Genomic DNA, 24,973 nt, shown 5'->3' with positions numbered 1-24,973 from the left:
CAGATGACCTCAGAGTGACCTGGTTCGACATTTACTCTGGAAGTTTACTTGACATTTACCTACATTCCCACCATTCGGCTTTGAGTCACCAAGGGGAGCAATGAGAGGACAACGTAAACATTCCTCCTTAATCCCACAATTAGGTAATTTAATGTCCATTTTATTGAGGGCACTCTGAGGAGTCCAATCAGACAAACTTGTGTCTTTGGGGGAAATGCAGCACAAATGACTATAGTAGACAGCAGTCAGGGGGAAGACCGTGTACAGAAGTGGGGCTGGCAAACCTCTTCTCCAAAGGGCTGGATGGGAAATAGTTTAGGTCTTCCAGGCCAGGACGCAACATCGAAGATACTACACAGGGTCTAATATAATAACAGAGAAAACCTATTTCCACATATTTAAAGAAATTGTAAATTAAAAATTGAACGTAATTAAAAAAAATGCAAACCTAATACTAAGAGAAACAGGCTATTTTTTACAATAAAAAATACGCTTTCATTGGCAATTACACTTTCATTGTTATTAAAAATAGTGATCCTAAGATTGCACATGTCTTTACTAATGGGCAATACAAAAGCAGGAGGGGCTGGATGGATTATGGGCCATAGATCCATACCAACTTCCGGTATAGAGAATGTGGCTTCAATATTTAAGTATCCCAGGAGATTCTGGATAAAGTTACAAAGAAAGAGATAGAAAGAAGAGATCCTTTGACATATGTTTGGCAAATACAATATGGCCTTCAGCCAACTCCTTCTTTTTTCTTCTTAAAACTTTTCGGAGCAAAAACTCCTCCTCCAGCACACAATAGCATAACAAATTCCCTTCCCAAGCAGGAAGGTAATTAGCAGTATCACCTGGCAATATCATTCACATGGGCAGTGCCATTTTAAACAATAAAAGTGAGCAAAATCAAATAACACAAATTTTACAAATATATTGTATTATTCATAATAATATGGCCATATATCTCTAAAACCAACAGAATCCACAAATTTTGGTACTAGTTTCATGTTAATTATAAAAAAAAAAATGTTCTCGAGGTTGCTAGAGACATCAACTTACAAAAATCAGTAACATTTCTCTATGTCATCAAAATCCCATGATCATAAGTAATGTTTAGAAAACAAACATGCCCTGGCTGGTGTCTCAGTTGGTTTCAGTGGCATCTCAGTGGTCCAAGTTTGCAGATTTGCTCCCTTGTCAGGACTCATAAAATGAATACATAAGAGAGTGGAACACAGGGCAGTGTATCTCTCTCTCTCTCTGTTTCTTTCTCCTTTCCTCTCTCTCTGAAATCAATTAAACAATAACAACAACATACAAAAAAGCATCCTTTACAGCAGTGGTCCCCAACCTTTTTTGGGCCATGGACCGGTTTAATGTCAGAAAATTTTTTCACGGACCGGCCTTTAGGGTGGGACGGATAAATGTATCACGTAAGTGAGACAAGTGTCAAGAGTGAGTCTTAGACGGATGTAACAGAGAGAATCTGGTCACTTTTTTAAAATAAAACATCGTTCAGACTTAAATATAAATAAAACGGAAATAATGTAAGTTATTTATTCTTTCTCTGCAGATCGGTACCAAATGGCCCACAGACAGGTACAGGTCCGCAGCCCGGGGGTTGGGGACCACTGCTTTACAGAAGAATGGCGCCAAAATGAAGAAGGAGCCCCTACCCTTCCCAAAGCCGAAGCCAAAGCAATGGTTTCAAGACAAAGAAAGCAATACTGAAAGGGGTCCTCAGCCACTTATAAAAATTACCTTTAGCCCTGGCCGGTTGGCTCAGCGGTAGAGCGTCGACCTGGCGTGTGGGGGACCCGGGTTCGATTTCCGGCCAGGGCACATAGGAGAAGCGCCCATTTGCTTCTCCACCTCCCCTCCTCCTTCCTCTCTGTCTCTCTCTTCCCCTCCCGCAGCCAAGGCTCCATTGGAGCAAAGATGGCCCGGGCGCTGGGGATGGCTCCTTGGCCTCTGCCCCAGGCACTAGAGTGGCTCTGGTCGCGGCAGAGCAACGCCCCGAGGGGCAGAGCATCGCCCCCTGGTGGGCAGAGCATCTCCCCTGGTGGGCGTGCTGGGTGGATCCCGGTCGGGCGCATGCAGGAGTCTGTCTGACTGTCTCTCCCCATTTCCAGCTTCAGAAAAATACAAAAAAAAAAAAAATTACCTTTATGTTACCCACCCTCTATGGTGACTGGTACCGCAATCCGAAGGAGGCCTAAATATCCTGGGAAGAGCACCCCCAGTGGAATCAAGCTAGAGCTCTGTGCCATCATCAAGTTCTCCCTGACTACCACCAAGTGAGCCACGGAGAAGACAGAGACAGTAGGCTTGTGGTCAGTGTGGATGTCAAAGCCAACAAGCATCAGATCAAACGAGATGTGAAGAAGCTAAGTGACATTCACAAGGTCCACACCCTGACCAGGTCTGATGGAGCAAAGAGAGGGTATGTTTGAAAGGCTTCCACCGTGATGTTTTGGATGTTGCTGACAAAGCTCAGATCATCTAACCTGAGTCCAGGTGATAATTCTAAATATTAAAATTTTACCCTGTAAGACAAACAAACAAACTGGTGAAAGTATATAAGAATTAACAACCAAAACCACAGAAGAAGACTATCAAGGAGACCGTTTTTAAACCCTAAGAGAAGACATGAAGGATTTTCTTAAAAAATTGACAGACATGAGCTCATTTCATTTTGGTCCATTGATCCACCTCTCAAGACTTCTGACCTCTAAACTGTAGTGTAATGAACCTGTGCTGTTTAACCCACCAAGTTGCTTGTTTGTTCCAGCACAAACTGGAAACTAACACAGGACTCATTTCTCCTGTCCAGCTGGATGCCAGGAACGGAGCTTCCTACTGCATTTCTGATACACGGCAGAGCTCTCTCTTGGAAGGAAGTGTGGCGTGTGTGCTCTAGTGAGTGATGCGGTCATACTAGCTGCATTGCGGATATTCTTCTGTGGTGCTTTTTGCAAAAGGCTTATTTCCCTTTATTCAATCATCTGAATTATTTTCTAGGCCCTCAAAATGTGTTGATGGACAGGGAGGTGAGAATACGGTGATAAAAAAACCTCTAACATTTAAAAGCCATGTTGGGAAAAGCCAATGGGGCATGGCTGTGAGCTTGACCTCCAGTCCCTGAGCAAAGAGACCTAGAAGCAGTAGCTTGGGCTGACTCCACCATATCTTTCATTTCATATCTAATTTTATTAGATATTCTATGAAATTAAAATATAGACTTAAAAATGTAGTGTTTTTCTCCCTGTGTGTCTTTTAGAAGAAATTATCAATGGTTTGAGTTGGTATGAGCAAGTTGGTGGAATAGTAGATAACAACCAGCATGTGTTATCTATTTTAGCAAACACTCATGGGTGAGAACAGCTTTATGAGAGTCCAGATGCACAAATGACAGGTTCCAGCAAACAAGTGAAGTAAAATAATCCCAGACATTGATGCACTGAAGAAAGTAAGAAAAACAGTGTCCCATTCCCTGTGTCACCCTCGTCCAAGGTAGCACAGCCTGGCATTACCGGGAGCTTGGTAGAGAGGAGCATCGCAAGTCCCATCCAGACCTGCTGAATCAGAGCCCACAGGTCCCCTAGACCCGCAGGTGAGTGTGTGCTTCTCTGGAGAAGCACGGCACCATCACATAGACAGGGATCTGGAGATAACACATCACATTGTTCTGGGTACATAGTTCATATGAGTGGCATCACACTACACATATCTATCCTTCAACAATTTGTTTTTGAGCTCTTACCTTGCTAATATAGATCTAGCACATTTCCTTTAACTTTTTGGAGAAAATTCACTTTTGTGATACTGATAATAAACTCTGTTAGGAACTCAGTGTATCAGTGACATTGACATAGTGCAACCAGGTAACACGGAGATGGCCAGAGAGTCCTCATGCTCTCTACTTTTTAGAAAATGTATCCATTTATTTTAGGGGGCATCGGGCACTGGAAAGGGTGTTCTTTCCAAGGAAAAACAATTACTGTTTATGACTTTAAGGGTAAATGTTACATGCCCAGGAAAAAAACATTATTTTAAAAGTCCTGATGTGTCAGTGTCGTTTAGCCAACTGGACCAGAAAGACAATATTACATTAACAGAGCATCTGTACAAAATATGAAGAATCATTCAGCCCCAACTTGCATTGAGCTTTATAGTCTTAATATATTTAGAAAAGGTAGCAGCAAATATCTCCAGGCTTTGATCTTCTTAAGGCTTGAATTGCTACACATTTGAGAGGCCCATTAATGGCTCTAGATCTTTATGATCTGGATTATAACATGGTGTTTCTTTTCCAAGACTGGTTTAAAAGACTAAGGGATACAGTGGATCCTTACTAGATAAGGTGACTGAGGGAACCTGAAATACATGGCCAACGTACTGGAGGAAGGTGGTGTTGGGCATTGAGGATTCAGCTGTCACAGCCTAGAAAGCTGGTAAGACTTAATGCATGCTGGGAAAACATTTGTTCAAATGGTTGTCTGCTGTGCCTGGAGAAAGATCACGTGCAGACACAGGCTGTAGAGCTAGGAGAAGCAGAATAAAGGTTCAGGGTGTTGGAATATTGGTATTGTGTCCAGGACTCCTTGCAGCTTTCAGCAAACTTATGAGAGGGTGGTACTTGGGTACAGCCAGTCAGGCTGCAAGTAGAGAGAGAAGGTAGCATGCCTTTGCTAAGGGACGCTCCTCTGCTGCAGCCCAACTCCAAGTTAAGTGAGGGTCACAATTCCTTTACTCTACAGTGAAGCGGCTGTAAGTAGTGGCTATGAAGTGAAGTCTAGTTTCCTAGGAGATAACACTGCTGCCATGAAAGGTAGCAGGATGCTGGTGAAGAAGGGATTAAGTGCCCATCCACCCTAACTATTGTTTCCTATGGCCCCAATTAAGTTAAGAAAAGGAGATGGGGTAAGTAGGCATTGTATGGCCTATGTCCACAGCCGTCATGGCCATGCAGTTTTTCATTAAATTCGTGCACAGCGTAAAGAAACAGTGAAGCCAAAAAATGGTGGCACATTCCATTTATTTAAGTCTCTTTTTTTTTTTTATTAAATTTAATGCAGTGACATTGATAAACTAGGGTACATACACATGTTGAGAGAAAACATCTTCAGATTATTTTGACATTTGATTATGCTGTATAACCCTCACCCAAAGTCAAATTATCTTCTGTCACCTTCTATCTGGTTTTCTTTGTGCCACTTCCCTCCCCCCCACCCCCCCTCTCCTTCCTCGCCCAATCCCACCCCCCTTACCATCACATTCTTGTCCATGTCTGTGAGTCTCATTTTCTGTCCCATCTATGTATGGATTTATATAGTTCTTAGTTTTTTCTGATTTACTTATTTCACTTTGTATAATGTTATCAAGGTCCATCCATGTTAATGTAAATGATCTGATGTCATCATTTCTTATGGCTGAGAATTATTCCATAGTATATATGTATCAAAGCTTTTTAATTCACTCTTTCTCTGACGGACACTTGGACTGTTTCCAGATCTTCGCTATTGTGAACAATGCTGCCGCAAACATGGGGGTGCACTTCTCCTTTTGGAGCAGGTCTATGGTATTCTTGGGGTATATTCCTAAAAGTGGGATAGCTGGGTCAAAAGGTAATTTGAGTTTTAATTTTTTGAGGAATCTCTGTACTGTTTCCCACAAAGGCTACACCAGTCTGCATTCCCACGAGCATTACAGGAGGGTTCCCTTTTCTCCACATCCTCGCCAGCACTTATTCTGTGTTGTTTTGTTGATGAGCACCATTTGACCTGTGTGAGGTGATATCTCATTGTGGTTTTAATTTGCAATTCTCTAATGATTAATGATGTTGAGTATTTTATCATATGCCTATTGACCATTTGTATGTCTTCTTTAGAGAAATGTCTATTCATTTCTTATTCCCATTTGTGATTGGATTGTTTGTCTTCCTGGTGTTGCTATTTACAAGTTCTTTATAAATTTTGGTTATTAACCCCTTATGAGATGTATTGTCAAATATGTTCTCCCATTGTGTAGTTTGTCTTTTTATTCTGTTCATATTGTCTTTAGCTGTGCAAAAGCTTTTTAGTTTGATATAGTCCCATTTGTTTATCCTGTCTTTTATTTCACTTGCCCATGGAGATAAATCAACAAATATATTGCTCCAAGCGATGTCTGAGAGCTTACTGCCTATGTTTTCTTCTAAGATGCTTATGGTTTCATGGCTTACATTTAAGTCTTTTATTCATTTTAGTTTCTTTTTTTGAATGGTTTACGTTGGTGGTCTAGTTTCATTTTTTTTGCAGGTAGCTGTCCCATTTTCCCAACATCATTTATTAAAGAGGCTGTCTTTACTCCATTGTATTTCCTTACATCCTTTGTCAAATATCAGTTGTCCATAGAGCTGTGGGTTTATTTCTGGGTTCTCTGTTCTGTTCCATTGATCTATATGCCTGCTCTTATGCCAGTACCAGGCTTTTTTGAAAACAATGTCCTTGTAGTATAACTTGATATCAGAAAGTGTGATACCTCCCCCTTTATTCTTCTTTTTTAAGATTGAGGGTATTCGTGTTCTCTTTTGCTTCCATATAAATTTTTGGAATATGTGATCTATATCTTGGAAGTATATCATTGGTATTTTAATTGGTATTGCATTGAATTTATAGATTGCTGTGGGTAATATAGACATTTAATGATGTTTATTCTTCCTAACCATGAGCACCGTATATGCTTTCACTTGTTTGTATCTTCCTTGATTTCTTTTATCAATGTTTTATAATTTTCCAAGTACAAGCCCTTAGTCTCCTTGGTAAAATTTACTCCTAGGTACCTTATATTTTTGGTTGTAATAGTGAAGGAGATTGTTTCCTTAATTTCTCTTTCTGACAGTTCATTGTTGGTGTATAAAAATGCCTCTGATTTCTGAGTATTAATTTTATATCCTACCACTTTGCTGAATTCATTTATGAGGTCCAGTAGTTTTTTGACTGAGACTTTAGGGTTTTCTATATACAATGTTATAATATCATATCATCTGCAAATAATGATAGTTTTACTTCTTCTTTTCCAACTTGAAAGCCTTTTATTTCTTCTTATTGTCTGATTGCTTTGGCTAGGACTTCCAGGACTATGTTGAACAGAAGTGGTGAAAGGGGGCACCCCTACCTTGTTCTTGATCTTAAGAGGATTGCTTTTAATTTTTGCCCATTGAGTATGATATTACTGTGGGTCATAGATGGCTTTTATCACGTTGAGGTATGTTCCCTGTATTCCCACTTTGCTGAGAGTTTTGATCATGAACGGGTGCTGGGTTTTATCAAATGCTTTTTCTGCATCTATTGAAATAATCATGTGAATTTTCTCCTTCCTTTTGTTTATATGATGTATCACATTGATCGATTTGTGGATATTGTACCAGTCTTGCCTCCCCAGAATAAACCCCACTTGATCATGGTGTATAATTTTTCCATACATTGTTGGATCTAGTTTGCTAATATTTTGTTGAGGGTTTCAGCATCTATATTCATCAGGGAAGTTGGCCTATAATTTTCTTTCTTTGTATTGTCTTTGCCTGGTTTTGGAATAAGAATTATGCTCACCTCATAAAAGGAGCTTGGAAGCCTTCCTTCCTCTTGAATTTTATAAAATAGCTTGAGAAAGATAGGAGTTAGTTCTTCTTTGAATATTTGGTAGAATTCACTTGTGAAGCCATCAGGCCCTGGAATTTTCATTGTTGGGTGTTTTTTGATAACTGTTTCTATCTCATTTGGTGTAATCGGTCTGTTTAGGTTTCCTGATTCTTCCAGATTGATTTTTGGAAGATTGTATGTTTCAAAGAATTTGTCCATTTCATCTAGGTTGTCTAGTTTTTTGGCATACAGTTCTTCATAGTATTTTTTTTTTACAATATTTCATATTTCTGTTGTGTCAGTTGTTATTTCTCCACTCACATTTCTAATTTTATTTGAGTCCTCTCTCTTTTTTTCTTGGTGAGTCTAGTTAAAAAGTTCATCGATCTTGTTTACCTTTTCAAAGAACCAGCTCCTCGTTTCATTGACCCTCTGTTTTATTTCTTTAGCATCTATGTCATTTATTTCTGCTCTGATTTTTATTATTTCCTTCTTTCTACTTCATTTGGGCTTTACTTGCAGTTCTTTTTCTAGTTTCTTTTTCTAGTTCTTTTAGATGCAGGGTTAAGTTGTTTATTTGAGCTTTTTCTAGTTTCTTAAAGTGTGTCTGTAGTGCTATGAACTTTCCTCTCAGTACTGCTTTTACTGTGTCCCATAAATTTTGAGCTTTTTTATCCTCTTTGTCATTCGTTTCTAGGAATTTTTTTATTTCTTCTTTGATCTCATTCTTAATCTATTCCTTATTTAACAACCTGCTATTTAGTTCCATGTGTTTGAGAATTTTTGAGCTTTTCTGTTGTGGTTCATTTCTAGTTTCATGCCATTGTGATCTGAGAAAGTGCTTGATATGATTTCAATCTTCTTAAATTTGTTGAGACCACTATTGTGCCCTAACATGTGGTCTATCCTAGAGAATGTACCATGAGCACTTGAAAAGAATGTATATTCTGCTGCTTTAAGGTGAAAGGTTCTGAAGATGTCTACTAAATTGAGTTGATCTAGTGTGTCCTTTAAGTCTGTTGTTTCTTTGTTAATTTTTTTTCTTGAAGATCTATCTAGTGATGTTACTGGAATATTGAAATCCCCTACTAATATAGTATTGCTGTTGATCTCGCACTTTATAACCATTAAAGTCTGCTTTATATATTTAGGTGCTCCTATATTAGGTGCATAGATATTTATAATAGTTATATCTTCCTGTTAGATTGTTCCCTTTATCATTATTCAGTGACCTTCTTTATCTCTTACTATATTCTTAGTTATAAAGTCCATTTTGTCTGATATAGGTATTGCTACCCTGGATTTTTTTTTCATTTCCATTTGCATGAAATGTTTTTTTTTCATCCTTTTACATTCAATCTATGTGTATCTTTTGTTTTAAGGTGTGTCTCTTGTAGACAGCATATGTACAGGTCCTATTTTCTTATCCATGCAGTTACCCTATGTCTTTTGATTGGATCATTTAATCAATTTACATTTAATGTTATTATTGATATGTAGTTGTTTTATGCTTTAAAGCTTTAATCCTTTTTTGCTATATTCTTTTCCCACTTTGATCTGTTTACAGAAGGCCTCTTAATATTTCCTACAGCATTGGTTTGGTTGTAATAAATTCTTTGAGTTGTTTTTTGTCTGGGAAGCTTTTGATTTCTCCTTCGATTTTAAATGATAGCCTTGCTGGATAAAGTAGTCTTGGTTGTAGGTTCTTGTTCTGCATTACTTTGAATATTTCTTGCCATTCTCTTCTGGCCTCAAGTGTTTCTGTTGAGAAGTCAGATGTCATCCTTATGGGGCTCTTTTTTAGGTGATAGCTTTTTTTTCTCTTGCAGCTTTTAATATTTTCTCTTTATCACTTAGCTTGGTATTTTAATTATGATATGTCTTGCTGTAGGTTTCTTTGGGTTTCTCTTTAATGAAGTTCTCTGTGCTTATTGAACTTGTGAGAGTTTCTCCTGCATTAATTTAGGGAAGTTTTCAGCTATGATATGATTGATCAAAGTCTCTATCCCTTGTTCTTTCTCTTCTTCAGGGACCCCTATGATGCAGATGTTATTTCTCTTCATATTGTCACAGAGCTCTCTAAGAATTTTCTCAGACTTTTTCAGTCTCTTTTCTTCTTTCTTCTCTGCTTTATTATCTTCATTCAAGTTGTCCTCCAACTCACTGATTTGATCCTCAGCTCTATCCATCCTGTTTTTCATTCCTTTCATTGTGGTCTTCATTTCTGATATTGTATTTGTCATCTCTGAATGATTCTTTTTTAATATTTTAATATCCTTTTTTATACTTGCTATTTCTTTATTTAGGTGTTCATAATGACCGCCCATTGTTGTTCTAAGATCCCTAAGCATCTATACAATCATTATTTTGACCTCTGCAATCCTGAAGTTTGATTATTTCCATATTACTCAGTTCATCTCCTGAAGGTTTCTCTTGTGGTTTCATTTGGATTGCACTTCTTTGTCTTCTCATTATGTCTTTGTTTGGGTGTTTTGTTTGTAGAGTTGGTTGAGCCTAGGCTTGGTGTTGTCTGCCTCCAGTTTTCAATTGTGTTATTTCTAGGTCTTCTTGGGTTGGCATCAGCTATTATTTGTAATCCACTTTCAGATTTGGCCACTCTGAACTCTTGATTTGTTTGTTTTCTTGATACTGTTGTTTACTGATCTCAGCAAGATGCTTCCTTGAAACTGTATGCAGGAATACAGTGGGTGTAACCTGCGACTCTGAAGGCCTCTTCTACCAATTAATCTCTGTGGGGGCAGGGTTTTTACTCAGCTTTAGTAGGGAGAGGTGTATCTCAGATCTTAATGGAAGCCCAAATTACTGCCCTCCTCCCCACTTTTTGTTTTCAGCTGTGTCTTGTTGCACTGGCTGGAACTAGAGAGATGTCTGGAGATCTGTGATCCGAAAGCATTTTGTCTTGTTTTGTGGAAAAATCAGTCCCTCCCCCAGCTATGGTCGCCTCCAGCACTGGATGAGTCAGCTCTTTTAGGTCATCTCCTGCATTCCTTTTCTCCTCACCGTCTGTCTCTCTCCTCTTTCCACTTGGAAGATAAGCCGGTCCTTTCAACACACCTAGCTCCCTGCTTGCCAGGCAAGTGGCTGTGAGCAATATTTTCTGTTCTTTCCCCTGGAGTGAGAGCCCCTCTGGGCTCTCAGTCTTACCCCCCTCCCCTTCATTTCTTTAAGCAGGGGAGATTCAGGCACTAACTATCAGGTTTGTTGTGGCTTCTTCTTTGCTCCTTGGTTTTGAGAGCTGTTCTTGTAGTTCAGAGTTGATTTTTCATATATTGATTTGTATTCCATTTTGCTGCTGAGAGCTGGGCATCTGTGCATCTGCCTACTTCACTGCCATCTTCCACTCAAATCTCCTTCTTAATAAAGAGAAAAAAGGCAGGAAAGACTGCTTCCCTCTCATTCAGAACTCCCAAAGCCCTGTCGAGTTCTCCAGTTCCACAATCCTGAAAATCTTCTCTGGTTCCTCCTGGAATCAAAGGTCCCTTCCAGCCTCAGCAGAACTCCCAAAGCCCCTCAGCTCAGGTTCCACATCTGTACTCCTTCTTCTCTACCTGCAAAACTCAGGCTGGGGAAAATACCTCTTTTCCAGCAAACATTAGCAATGCAATGGCCTTTCCCAAGCAGGAAGATAAATCACAATTTACAATCTGCTGCCCTGAGGGTAAGCCCCTTTCACAGATGGCCTAAACATGGTACTGCCAGGCCAATGCAAAATATAAGGAAGCAATCCTAAAAAACACACTTTAGACACTTATTTTCCCAACACACATAATGGTCTATTTAGAAAATACCAGTTTTTGCCCCAACTTTACGTCTAGTTTGAATTTTGTTTTCTGGTTACCTGCACTCAGAGAAGTTAAGAGGCAAATACAGCCTGACCTGTGGTGGCACAGTGGATAAAGTGTCAAATTAAATTATGAAGTTGCTGGTTTGAAACCCTGGGAAGACCTGGTCAAGGCACATATGTGAGCTGATGCTTTCTGCTCCTTCCCCCTTCTCTCTGGCTCTCTCTTCTCTGTAAAGTGAACACGTGTCTTAGAGAGGCAAATACATCAGCAGTCTAATATTCTAAGGGATTTTCCCTGCCAGAGAAATTTAGGTGTTTTCTATAGCAAAAGAATGTGATTCATGAATCTTCAAAGTGATTTCTCTGAACCTGCACAAGCTGAGGGTATGTGTTTATGGGGGATAATGCATAAGGGATATCCTAGCAGAACCAGGGCCAGAGAAGATAGTGGCCATAAGATCATGTTTCTGTTGTAAGGTACCAAAAAGCTGAAAATTAATATTGACATTCTGGGAGAAAAGGTCATGCTTTCCTATCAGGCTTTCTTGTCCCATCCTTCTTTAGGGAGGGGAGGGAGAAGAATGTAGAAGTTTCTGGCTAGCAAGAACAATGAGTCATTTAGTTTTAAATCTAAAATAGAGGTTAACCGAGAAACTTCTTCTCTTTCAATAGGAGGCAGAATTTACGTACCACCTTGCATTGACTATAGTTCCTCCCCCTTCCTGGAATCTTGAGAATAAAATACCTCTAGGCTAGTGAGGAAAGATGAACCCTGAAAGATTTGTAAACATCTTTGATTGTGTTACCTTAAAAGTCTTAATGCTTCTGTGTATCCCCTAAACTAATGTTGTAGGCTCATGCAGTGATGTCATACTCTCCCCTGCCTATGTGTGATCAAGGATATATAAGCAGCCCCTGAACTATTTTGGGGGCTCGTACATGATTTGGGACTGCCCCGTGTAAGTTTTATGTGGCCAGCATATTTAATAAATCTCCTCCTTTAATAAAACTCTTCAAAATTTATCTGGACTGTGTGTTTCTACATGAACCCAGTGAAGTGATGTACAGTGCTTTCAGAATCTGGGGTGCAGTACTTTATAACATATGGGGTCTTATCATGTATGTGGTGTTTTGTATCACCAAATAAAGACACCCCAAATCTGCTTGTCTCTCCAGAAGTCTGCCTGGACCCCCTTGAATCTCAAGGAGAGGCACGCCACCTGAGACTGTTCAGGGCTCCCGGTCTTCCTGTGGGTTTCGGAGAGTTCTTCAGTTAGACGCCTCTTGGTTCCCAAATTCGACAATTTGGATAATACGGCAGAAAACTCAAAGAGGTAGGTAAAGCAGCTCCTTTTGTTTTACTGAATTTTCTGGCTTCCCTCTGAAGTCTTGTTTACAGTTTTCTGTGTTGGATTAGAATGTAGGTAGAGTGGATTTGGGAGCTTTGCTTTATTGTGACTCCGGGTACATGGAACCTCTGTGGGGTAGGTAGGGCTTTCAAAACTGCTTTGCTGTTTGTAACTAGTCTATAGTCTTTTTGTTTTGGGACTGCTGCAAACAGATCAGACGTGGTTGTATGTTCATGCAGACTCTTCAAGACCGAGACATCAGTGGGGAGTTTCCTGGGTCCTGCCTGGGTTTTGCTAGGAGAGGGATTTCTGGTTATTCTCTGGAAGGATGACTGGTGGGATTGGGTCCTGCTTGAGGCTCTCAGAGATATCTGTTTCTCTATGAGAGGTACTAGTGTAGACTTTATCCTGCACAGGAGTTTCAGAGGTATGTAGATGAGGCTCTCACTAAAATGCCATTTAGTGTGATCAGTTGTTTTTATTTGGGAGGACATTAATGGGGATTGGATCAGTCCAGGATTAGGCAGTCTCGCAACACATTGAATCAGTGGAGGCTGAGCTAACTTGGATTTATTAATCTCACCTCAAACTTCCAGAAAATTCTTTGTATTGTCGAGATCTCAGTCTTTGTTTTTAAAGTGTCTGTTTAGAATACCGTGGTATAAAGGAAGCTCTAGTTCTGCCTGCATGCAGCTGAGAGGCCACGAGGGGGGGCGCCCTTTCCTCATCAGTGAGGCACAACACTTTTCAGCATCTGGAGGATGGTGCTGTCCATTGAGGGGAGCTCCTCCCTTGTGTATTGAACTTTGTCTTTGTTTGCCAGAAAAATTAGGATAAGTAAAGCACGCTCATTTAAACTTCTTGATTTGTGTATATAAGTCTTTGTTTAGTGTTTAAATGTGTATTTTTGAGTCTTCTCTGTCAAGATTGGAAGCTTCTGACTAAAATCCATCTTAAGTGGCGAACTATTATTCTCTTTGTTCTCAAATACTAGCTTCGGGGCGCCCTGCTAGGTTTCTCCTCTGAGGAAATTATTCTCTTATATTGGCTTATTTTCCTTGTCTTGTATAATAATTAATAGCTCTATAGTCAAACACCCTCTTATTCCGTGTGCTAATTACGTGTCTTATCTTTCTTGCTAATTCATTAGTGCACTAATTCTTAGATTCTCCTGGAACAAGTCTTAGTTTTGTAATAGGAAACATCGGCTAGAACTTTTTTTTTTTTTCATTTTTCTGAAGCTGGAAACAGGGAGAGACAGTCAGACAGACTCCCGCATCCCCCCGACCGGGAGGCTAGAACTTTTAAACTCCAGATAGTAAAAGCAGTCTGGAATATAGTAACTGGCTTAAAGCTTGCTCAATACAGAAAGGGCCGGCAAGCAAGAGATTTAAATGAAAGAAAAGTGGAGCCCAAAAATAAAAAGTGTTTCTCCAAGACTCTAGAGCCGAAAAACTATCAAATAAGCAGTTTGAGTAAAAGAAAAAGCGAGCGGGGACACGCGGTGTGTGAAGCGAGGGGGTGAGGGCATGGCCGAGGAGAAGCAAATAAATGTACGCATGCCCCCGCCCCTCTCCACGGTGGTGCTGCACCGGAGTGGAAGGCAAACAGTAAACAGCAAAGCAAGCACCAAAAGACAAGCCCCGCCAGCTCCAGGTGCATGGTTAGGTTAGGATTCAGCCTGCTGTGTGTCGGGTGACTAGAAAAGGAAATAAAGTAAAAATGAGGTAACTAAAAAATTATAGAATGGAAATTAGTCTCAAATGTCCACCTACTGACCAAAATGGTTTTTCCCATTTAGAAAACACAGGGTAGGAATAGTATTAAAAATTAGAACTTTGCTTTAGAAAAATTTAAAGGAGAGAAAAAAAATGACTTAGAAATTAATAAACCATAGGTATAGACCTTACTAGTTAATTGGCAGTTTCTTAAACTCAAATGAGCTCCAGAATGAGTAATAAAAGCATGAGTAATAAGATTATAGGGAATAGAATAAAAAATAAGCCCTCTGTGGGTTGGGGACAGTGGCTTGTTGCCTTCCTTGCTGTAAAAATGAGGAAAAAGGTTTCAACACTCTCCCAAGGGCCGAGAGGGTGTTGAGTCCTCTATAAACTTCTCAGTTATGTAGAAGTCATGGAGTTCATAAGGGAGACCAGCTGCATTAGCCATAATGGTAAAAATTGTAAAACAAATTCTCAGGGAATTGTGGGAAAAATTGGAAACCTCATATAGACTTAAAGCAAGTCACTATGGGAAAGTAATTCTGTGAAAATTGTATTTAGCTGCTCAAAGCAAGGCAGTTAGTTTACAGGTGGCAAATTGATTCAAGTCCTGCTTGGGAGAAGCCCCATTATCTTGCTAAGGAACTTGGCTACAGGACAAAGTGCAGAAAAAAACCAACAAACAAGTAAAAGAGGCAGGCTTCCAGTTCTTGGAGTCTGCTTCCCCCTCAGGTATCCATCCTGCCCCTCATGATGATGTAATAGTGAAAATTACTGTGGGTCAAATAAAAGTTAATATCTCTTTGCTAGCTGGATAGTTTGTACCAAGAATCCTTTATTGTGTAAAAAGTATTTTCCATGTTAAAATGTATGTTATTTCAAAGGCCTTTTGTTAATTCTTTTATTAACTGTTTTATAGCCCTGTAATATTAGAATCTTAGTTTAAATATTAGGAGTTGTTAATAATGTCTTTTTATGTAATGTTTAGTTTATTATAATTTTGAAACAATATTTTTCAATGCTAAGTAATGTCATATCCTGGAATCCTGCAAATCAATTTGTATCATACTTTTGTTAAAAATTTCTTCTAAGTCCAGAAATAAAACCACATATATATAGTCAGATAATTTTTGATAAAGGGGCCAACAACACACAATGGAGAAAAGAAAGCCTCTTCAATAAATGGTGCTGGGAAAACTGGAAAGCCACATGCAAAAGAATGAAACTGGACTACAGTCTCTCCCCCTGTACAAAAATTAACTCAAAATGGATCAAAGATCTAAACATAAGACCTGAAACAATTAAGTACATAGAAGAAGACATAGGTACTCAACTCAGGGACCTGGGTTTTAAAGAGCATTTTATGAATTTGACTCCACAGGCAAGAAAAGTGAAGGCAAAAATTAATGAATGGGACTACATCAGACTAAGAAGTTTTTGCTCAGCAAGAGAAACTGATAACAAAATAAACAGAAAGCCAACTAAATGGGAAATGATATTTTCAAACAACAGCTCAGATAAGGGCCTAATATCCAAAATATACAAAGAACTCATAAAACTCAACAACAAACAAACAAACAATCCAATAAAAAAATGGGAAGAGGATATGAATAGACACTTCTCCCAGGAAGAAAAACAAATGGCCAACAGATATATGAAAAGATGCTCATCTTCTTTAGCTATTAGAGAAATGCAAATCAAAACGGCAATGAGATACCACCTCACACCTGTTCGATTAGCTGTTATTAGCAAGTCAGGTAACAGCAAATGTTGGAGAGGCTGTGGAGAAAAAGGAACCCTCATACACTGTTGGTGGGAATGTAAAGTAGTACAACCATTATGGAAGAAAGTATGGTGGTTCCTCAAAAAACTGAAAATAGAACTACCTTATGACCCAGCAATCCCTCTACTGGGTATATACCCCCAAAACTCAGAAACATTGATACGTAAAGACACATGCAGCCCCATGTTTATTGCAGCATTGTTCACAGTGGCCAGGACATGGAAACAACCAAAAAGCCCATCAATAGATGACTGGATAAAGAAGATGTGGCACATATACACTATGGAATACTACTCAGCCATAAGAAATGATGACATCAGAACATTTACAGCAAAATGGTGGGATCTTGATAACATGATACGAAGCGAAATAAGTAAATCAGAAAAAACCAGGAACTGTATTATTCCATACATAGGTGGGACATAATAGTGAAACTAAGAGACATTGATAAGAGTGTGGTGGTTACAGGGGGGAGGGGGGAATGGGAGAGGGAAAGGGGGTGGGGAGGGGCACAAAGAAAACAAGATAGAAGGTGACAGAGGACAATCTGACTTTGAGTGGTGGGTATGCAACATAATTGAACTACAAGATAACCTGGACTTGTTATCTTTGAATATATGTATCCTGATTTGTTGATGTCACCCCATTAAAAAAATAAAATTATTAAAAAATAAAAAAAATAAAAATAAATTTCTAAATGCTAATGGACTGAATTATTCAGCAGTGAAGAGACTCTGGAATCCTAAAAGAGGCACCAAAAACCTGTTTTTCTTGATTTAATCCAACTAATAATGCTGCTTTTGTCTTTTTCAAAGACTTTATATAAACAAATAAGGACCCTCAAGTTCCTCAGCAAGATCTTCTGAGCATGGATTTTAAGGTCTATATTGACCAAGGAAGGAGATTAAAAAAAAAGGCAAATAAAGCCTAAAAGAGATCAGAAAAAATACCAGCTTTTGGCATATACCCTTAAAGGCTCCAATGCCCCAAAGGGGCTTCATAGGATTTCAGCAGGGCACTGCTTCAAGAGTGGAATGAACATTCATTGAGCTGAAACCTCCCAGGATTCTTGGCCCCACCAGGGATCATGTCTTTGCTGTGGAAAAAAGGGACATGAGAAGGTAAGCTGCCCCCTTGCTCCACAGAGAGAGAGTTCAGTCTCTTCCAGCCCTTTCCAGCTTCCTGTGACTAGACCTTGCCCAGCATGCTGTGACTTGCCACTGAAGGCTAAAAGGTGCCCAAGGCGTTGGCCTAATCTCACATCACCGTGGAGGAGCTTAGAGAATTTCCCCCAAGTAGCAGGTAAACTGATCTCATTTCTTGTAAACACAAGGGCTATTTACTATGCCTTGCCTTAATATTTAAGTTTTATTTATCCCTCAAATATCTCTGTTGTGGGTATTGATAGTCTTATTTTCTGTTGCTTTATTTAATGTATAGTGTCTCCTTTATTCCTCTTGTCTCAATGTCCCATGCCTATTTTAGGCTGGGACCTGCTCCTAATTCTAAATAGAAGCAGTGGTCATTAGGACTTGGACTCTAGCTGTAAAGTATAGAATGTGACCACAACTCCAATGCCTTGTGGACATTTCCTGCATATGTGTAACTCCTGCTCTTTGGGACATTTCTCAGACTGAAGTAAAGATTGGGTTACACTTGTTAGCAATATAAAGCAGCAATAGTGTCAACATAGACTTAGTAAAATTACGTTAACATGTTAAGAACATTTGTGACTGTAAGAATTTTTTGTTTGTTTGTTTTTTGTTTTTTGTTTTTTTGTATTTTTCTGAAGCTGGAAACGGGGAGAGACAGTCAGACAGACTCCCGCATGCACCCGACCGGGATCCACCTGGCATGCCCACCATCCTCCGGGGCATCGCTCTGCCACGACCAGAGCCACTCTAGCACCTGGGGCAGAGGCCAAGGAGCCATCCCCAGCGCCCGGGCCATCTTTGCTCCAATGGAGCCTTGGCTGCGGGAGGGGAAGTGAGAGACAGAGAGGAAGGAGGGGGGGTGTGGAAAAGCAAATGGGCGCTTCTCCTATGTGCCCTGGCTGGGAATCGAACCCGGGTCCCCCGCATGCCAGGCCGACGCTCTACCGCTGAGCCAACTGGCCAGGGCCAGAATTTTATTTTGAATCCTGTTATATTGGTTAGAATTTTGGTTTTGTTTAATAATCTAGTAGGATTTAGTCATTTTATTTTATTATGACACTTGTTATAATATTTGTTATCATTAGCTATTTGAATTTTATTGTTAACTGTATATTTTTCCAGTCTGCCTCAAAATCAGAACATAGTAATTCAAATAAGTAAAAGCCACCCAGACCCAGTGATACCCTTGTTGCGAAAGGTTTATTAGAAACCAATTAGAAAAAGATTTTTCCAATAAGAAAGAGATAATTAGAAAAGCCAAACTTAGAATCTATTACAGAATGCCTAATATCTGAATATTTAGTTTGTGTTTAAGTGAATACTAAGCAAAACAAGGAAATTATAGAAAGAAACAGGGAGAAAATGAATTTTCCCAAGTAAACATTTAGAAATAGACTTTAATAAAATAATTGACAATTGTTAGGAAATTGCTTTATAGAATTCTTTCTAGGTTTAGCTTGCTCATTCTAGTGTTGGACCTACATTTGTGTTCACAGTCTCAAAGCTGGTAGGAAAGGAACCCAATATTAATTAGAAGCTAATTTGAAGTTACATTGTGCCCATAGGCACCAAAAGGTTCAGGGCAAGCAAATTACATGAATCAAATAGTAAAAGAAACATAACCACCTTTCTCTAATTACTTGCAGGATTTACAGGTTACTCAGCAAACTGTTCAAGACTATCCAAGAGGTTCTTCCAGCATTACCAGATCAAGTTCATCACCCAAGGACTGACTCTCATGTGGACAAGTCCAAACACCATGATTCTGACCACTCCCACTGCTGCTAAGATAGAACAATGACATGCCTTACTCCAACCACAAACCAGAAGCTGGTTGACTATGTATGGTGAATGTATGAAGAAACTCACAACTATTTTTAATCAGACTTTGGGAAAAGGGAAGCTAGGTAAAAATAAAGTCAACTTAATTGCCACTAAAGGATAAAAGTTTTAAAATTAAGAGTCCTGGCTAAAAGTAAATTATTATGAGGGCCAATTAGTTTTATGTAAGTTGCAAAGGTTTGTATAATTTATAGAAAAATAATCAATAATATTTGTTTTTTTAGTGAACTGTATTGCTATTAATGGTGTCTGTTAAATATCTGTTACATGTTATAAGTTAATATCCATACAGAACAGCCTCATACTCTTCAGTAAATTAAGTTAAAGATTTGACTTAGGAAATAAAACCAGTGAGGAGTGTTGTAAGGTACCAAAAAGCTGAAAATTAATATTGACATTCTGGGAGAAAAGTGCAGGCATTCCTATCAGGCTTTCCTGTCCCATCCTTCCTTTGAGGGGGGAGGGAGAAGAATGTGTATTTTCTAGCTTGCAAGAAAAATGGGTCATTTAGTTTTAAATCTAAAATAAAGGTTAAACGAGAAACTTCTCTTTTAATAGGAGGCAGAATTTACATATCACCTTGCATACACTGTAGTTCCTCTCCCTTCCTGGAATCTTGAGAGTAAAATACCTCTAGGCTAGTGAGGGAAGATGAACTCTGAAGGATCTGTAAACATATTTGATTGTGTTACCTTAAAAGTCTTAATGTTTCTGTGTATCCTCTAAACAAATGTTGTCAGCTCATGCAGTGATGTTATGCTCTCCCCCACCTGTGTGTGATCTAGGGTATATAAGCAGCCCCTGAACTCTTTTTGGGGCTTGTACATGATTTGGGACTGCCCTGTGTAAGTTATATGTGGCCAGCTTATTTAATTAATCACCTCCTTTAATAAAACTCTTCAAATTTATCTGGACTGTGTGTCTCTACGTGAACTCAATAAAGTGAGGTACTGTGCCTTTCAGAATCTGCGGTGCAGTACTTTATAACATTTCCCCCACATTCTCTGATTCCTTATGTCTTGAAATCCATCTTTGGCCACGCACATGAGGATAAAGCCCTAGGCTGGGAGGAGAAACCAGAGAGAAAGAACTGGGTTCCTGAATGACTCTGTGGAATAGAGTTGCCAGCCAACCTGGAGCACTCTCCTTAAAATTTTCATACGAGAGTAAAATTAATTCAATCTTCACTAAACCACACTAGAGTATGGTTGGGTCTCTCTCTATCTCTCTATCTCTCTCCCTCCCTCCCTCCCTCCCTCTGTCTTGTGTTATTATAATTTCGTTTTTACTTAGAGAAGCTAATGAAATATCCAACTGGAGATATTTATCTTTCCCCAGTGAGCCAGTTCTTCCACCTGACTAGAGTAAAGGAAATTCTATTCTCCCCACTGCTCAGGCCAAAATCCTTGGAAGCATCCTGTATCCTTGCCGCTACCGCATGCAAACATTGAAAGAGGCCCTGCATATGTGATAAAGCTTGCTGCATCTCAGAACTTCAGGGGACACATGCATAGAGTAAGCTGGAGCCTAATCCTAAAAATGTGAATATCTTCAAACAAAGACCATCAGGTCCATTCCTGTGGTTAAAAAGACTGGGTTAATTATTGTGGCTAGGAAGTGTGCACACTACAGAAAACCATGAGTGTTGGGCGGATAAAATGTATTATGCTCACTTTGTTAAAGATAACACGAGGAGGCAGTCGCCCAGGTGATATTAATGTGTGTTGGAGATTGTTGTAACCTGGGGCTTGGTTTTGGGATTAAGCCTTTCCCACCCTTTTTTGCTGTAGGGCGGTACAATCCAATCATGCCTCAGAGAAGTGACTTTGTATTAGAGACTACCCTATTTTGTATATTGAATTAAAGGTTGTGAAGCTACACTATAAAATGGGGGCAGAACGGGGCTTGGCTCTTGGTTCCTGAGGTTAGCATGAGAGAGCGGAGAGAGTAGAGCCAGCAGCTAAAGGAGGCCACGTGGAGGAGGCCAGGAGAAGCAGCCAAGATGGCAGAGTGCTGAGTGAGATGGGGAACTGAGGAGAAGAAGGCTGGTGAGCTAGAAACCTTTGATTCTAGGAAACTCGGATAAGTCAGTGGCTTTGTGAGCACTGAGTGTGACTGGGTTTTGGAGCCCAGTGTGTATTTTTACTTGCCCGCCGGGTGCAAGCTAGATTAAAGGCTATGGCCCACCAGTTTTTGGCTCCATGGTTTCTTTACCGACTGTCCGAATCCAATGCGAACCTGCATGGGCCAGAAGGCTGCTGTGATGGTGGCCGTGGCTACTGGCTTTACAATGAGTATGTCAGTCAGAGTGCGTTAGGAAGAACCTACTACAGGCCTCGTGGACAATCTAAAAAAGGTCTAGGTTACATGCTCTCAGTGATCAGGGAAGTCTATTATTGACTGTATCCATAAATCTTCCCTATACGGAATGGAGATAAGCTTGACTGTAAAGCTGTACTTGATAAAGAAGCAGCAGTCTCTCATTGTAGCTGAGGGATAGATATGATTTTGAATTGTTCTATATTCTAATTTAATGATCTTGTAGTCACCTTGTCTGATGTTTAATGAGATTGTTTTTGTTCAACAGAAGAACTGCTTACCTGTGCCCTCAGGTCCTCTGGTGATAACATTGAAGCCTAGTCATGGGCATCAGGTTGTTCCAGGAGGGCAGCACTGCATGTATTTTGTTCTCAAATGAGAAGTGCTGCCTCCTTTAAGGCCACAGGCAGTCACCTTCTCCCTGTGACACAGGGAGGGACAGGAGCTGTCTGTCTCCAAGTCACTCTGGCTCAGCCCCTGCTTCTCAGAGCTTTGCATCTTCAGTCGGCCTCCCTGCCTGAGCGCTGTGACCCACCCTGCATGGGTGACCCAGATCTGTCCTGAGAACGCAGCAGACAGGACTGCTTTCCTTTTTTATTTTATTTTGAAAATGACTGCTCAACTCTGTTCCTGATAGACTGATGTCTTCACTCCTTGGTTTGTTCTTAACATTTCATGCCTCAGGTGCTGAAAATGTTTGGAATTGAGGGGTAGGTTTCAGAAGGCGTTCAAGCTGCCACCCTGAGCCAGGAGCAGCTGAGGGCCTGTCTCTGATCCCCCCTGGCTGTAGTTTCCTAGGCTGTAACACCTCAAACATTTCCCATCATCTAAGTCAGGGGTCCCCAAACTTTTTACACAGGGGGCCAGTTCACTGTCCCTCAGACCGTTGGAGGGCTGGACTACAAAAAAAACTATGAACAAATCCCTATGCACACTGCATATATCTTATTTTAAAGTAAAAAAACAAAACGGAAAGAAATACAATATTTAAAATAACAGACAAGTAAATTTAAATCAACAAACTGACCAGTATTTCAATGGGAACTATGCTCCTCCACTGACCACCTATGAAAGAGGTACCCCTTCCAGAAGTGCGGTGGGTGCCAGATAAATGACCTCAGGGGGCCGCATGTGGCCCGCGAGCCGTAGTTTGGGGACCCCTGATCTAAGTGGTCCTCTGTGCATTCAATGTTATTGTTTGAAATGCTTTAAACATTCCCATGGGAATGATAGGTCATGCCCTGTGACCATTAGCTGTTTGTTTGTGTTTTTTTTCTTTTAGAAAATTAAATGTAACAGGGTGACCTTTATTAGTAAGAGTACTTAGGTTTCAGGTGACCATTTCTATAGCATTTGAACTGTTGATTATATTGTATACCTATCAGACAAAGTCAAATCATTTTCAGTAAACATATATTTGTCCCTGTTTACACAATTTCCCCCACCCTGTCTCATATGTCCCCTTCCCTTTGGTGACCACTTCACATTTATCTATGTCCATGAGTCTCATTTTTATATCCCACCAATGTCTGAAATCATACAGTTCTTAGCTTTCGTGATTTACTCATTTCACTCAGTATAATGTTCTCAAGGTCTATCCATGTTGTGTAAATGTCACTATGTCATTGTTTCTTTTGGCTGAGTAATGCTCCATTGTATATATGTACATATCTTCTTAAATCAGTCTTCTATCAAAGGATGCTTTTGTTGTTTCCATGTCTTGGCCACTGTGAATAATGCTGCGATGAATGTGGGAGTGCATATGTCTTTACGTCCCAATATTTTCATGTATTTGTGGTAGATACTTAGGGGAGGGATTGCTGGGTCATATGGCACATCTTTTCTTTGTTTTTGAGTAACCACCATACTTTCATCCATAGCAGTGGTACTAATTTGCATTCTTACCAGCAGTGAATGAGGTTCCTTTTTCTCCACAGCCTCTCCAACAGTTATTACCTGTCTTGTTGATAAAAGCCAAGATAACAGATGTGAGGTGGTATCTCACTGTAGTTTTGATTTGCATTTCTCAAATAAGAAATGAAGATGAGCATCTTTTCCTATATCTGTTGGCCACTTGTATGTTGTCTTGAACAAAGTGTCTGTTCAGGTCCTCTCTCCATTTTTTAATTGAAGTGTCTGAGGTGGTATCTCACTGTAGTTTTCTTTAATCTTATTTTTATTAATATTAATGTAGTAACATTGATAAATCAGGGTACATATGTTCTGAGTAAACATATCCTGATTGTTTTGACATTTGATTATGCTGCATACTCCTCACCCAAAGTCAAATTGTCTTCCGTCACCTTCTATCTGGTTTTCTTTGTGCCCCTTTCCTCCCCCCACTCCAACTCTCTTCTTCCTCACCCACCCCCATTATCATTACATTCTTGTCCATGGCACTGAGTCTCATTTTTATTTTCCATCTATGTATGGGGTCATATAGTTCTTAGTTTTTTCTGGTTTACTTATTTCACTCCATATAATGTTATCAAGTTCCATCCATGTTATTGTAAATGATCCGATGTCATCATTTCTTATGGCTGAGTAGTATTCCATAGTATATATGTACCAAAGCTTTTTAATCCACTTGTCCTCTGATGGACACTTGGGCTGTTTCCAGATCTTCGCTATTGTGAATAATGCTGCCACAAACACGGGGGTGCATTTCACCTTTTGGAGCAGATCTATGGTGTTCTTGGTGTATATTTCTAAAAGTGGGGTAGCTGGTTCAAAAGGCAGTTCGATTTTCAATTTTTTGAGGAATCTTCATACTGTTTTCCACAGAGGCTGCACCAGTCTGCATTCCCACCAGCAGTGCAGGAGGGTTCCCTTTTCTCCACATCCTTGTCAGCACTTATTCTGTGTTGTTTTGTTGAGGAGTGCCATTCTGACTGGTGTGAGGTGATATCTCATTGTGGATTTAATTTGCATTTCTCTAATGATTAGAGATGTTGAGCATTTTTTCATATGCGTATTGGCCATCTGTATGTCCTCTTTGGAGTAGTGTCTATTCATTTCTTTTTCCCATTTTTTGATTGGGTTGTTTGTCTTTCTGGTGTTGAGTTTTACAAGTTCTTTATAAATATTGGTTATTAACCCCTTATCAGACATACTGTCAAAAATATTCTCCCATTGTGTAGTTTGTCTTTTTATTCTGTTTTTATTGTCTTTGTCTGTGCAAAACTTTTTAGTTTGATATAGTCCCATTTATTTATCTTGTCTTTTATTTCACTTGCCCATGGAGATAAATCAGCAAATATATAGCTGCAAGAGATGTTGAAGAGCATACTCCTATGTTTTCTTCTAAGATGCTTATGGTTTCATGGCTTACATTTAAGTCTTTTATCCATTTTGAGTTTATTTTTATGAATG

Source organism: Saccopteryx leptura, chromosome 2, assembly GCF_036850995.1.
Source record: "Saccopteryx leptura isolate mSacLep1 chromosome 2, mSacLep1_pri_phased_curated, whole genome shotgun sequence".
NCBI lineage: Eukaryota > Metazoa > Chordata > Mammalia > Chiroptera > Emballonuridae > Saccopteryx > Saccopteryx leptura.
This window is presented reverse-complemented; position numbering follows the sequence as displayed.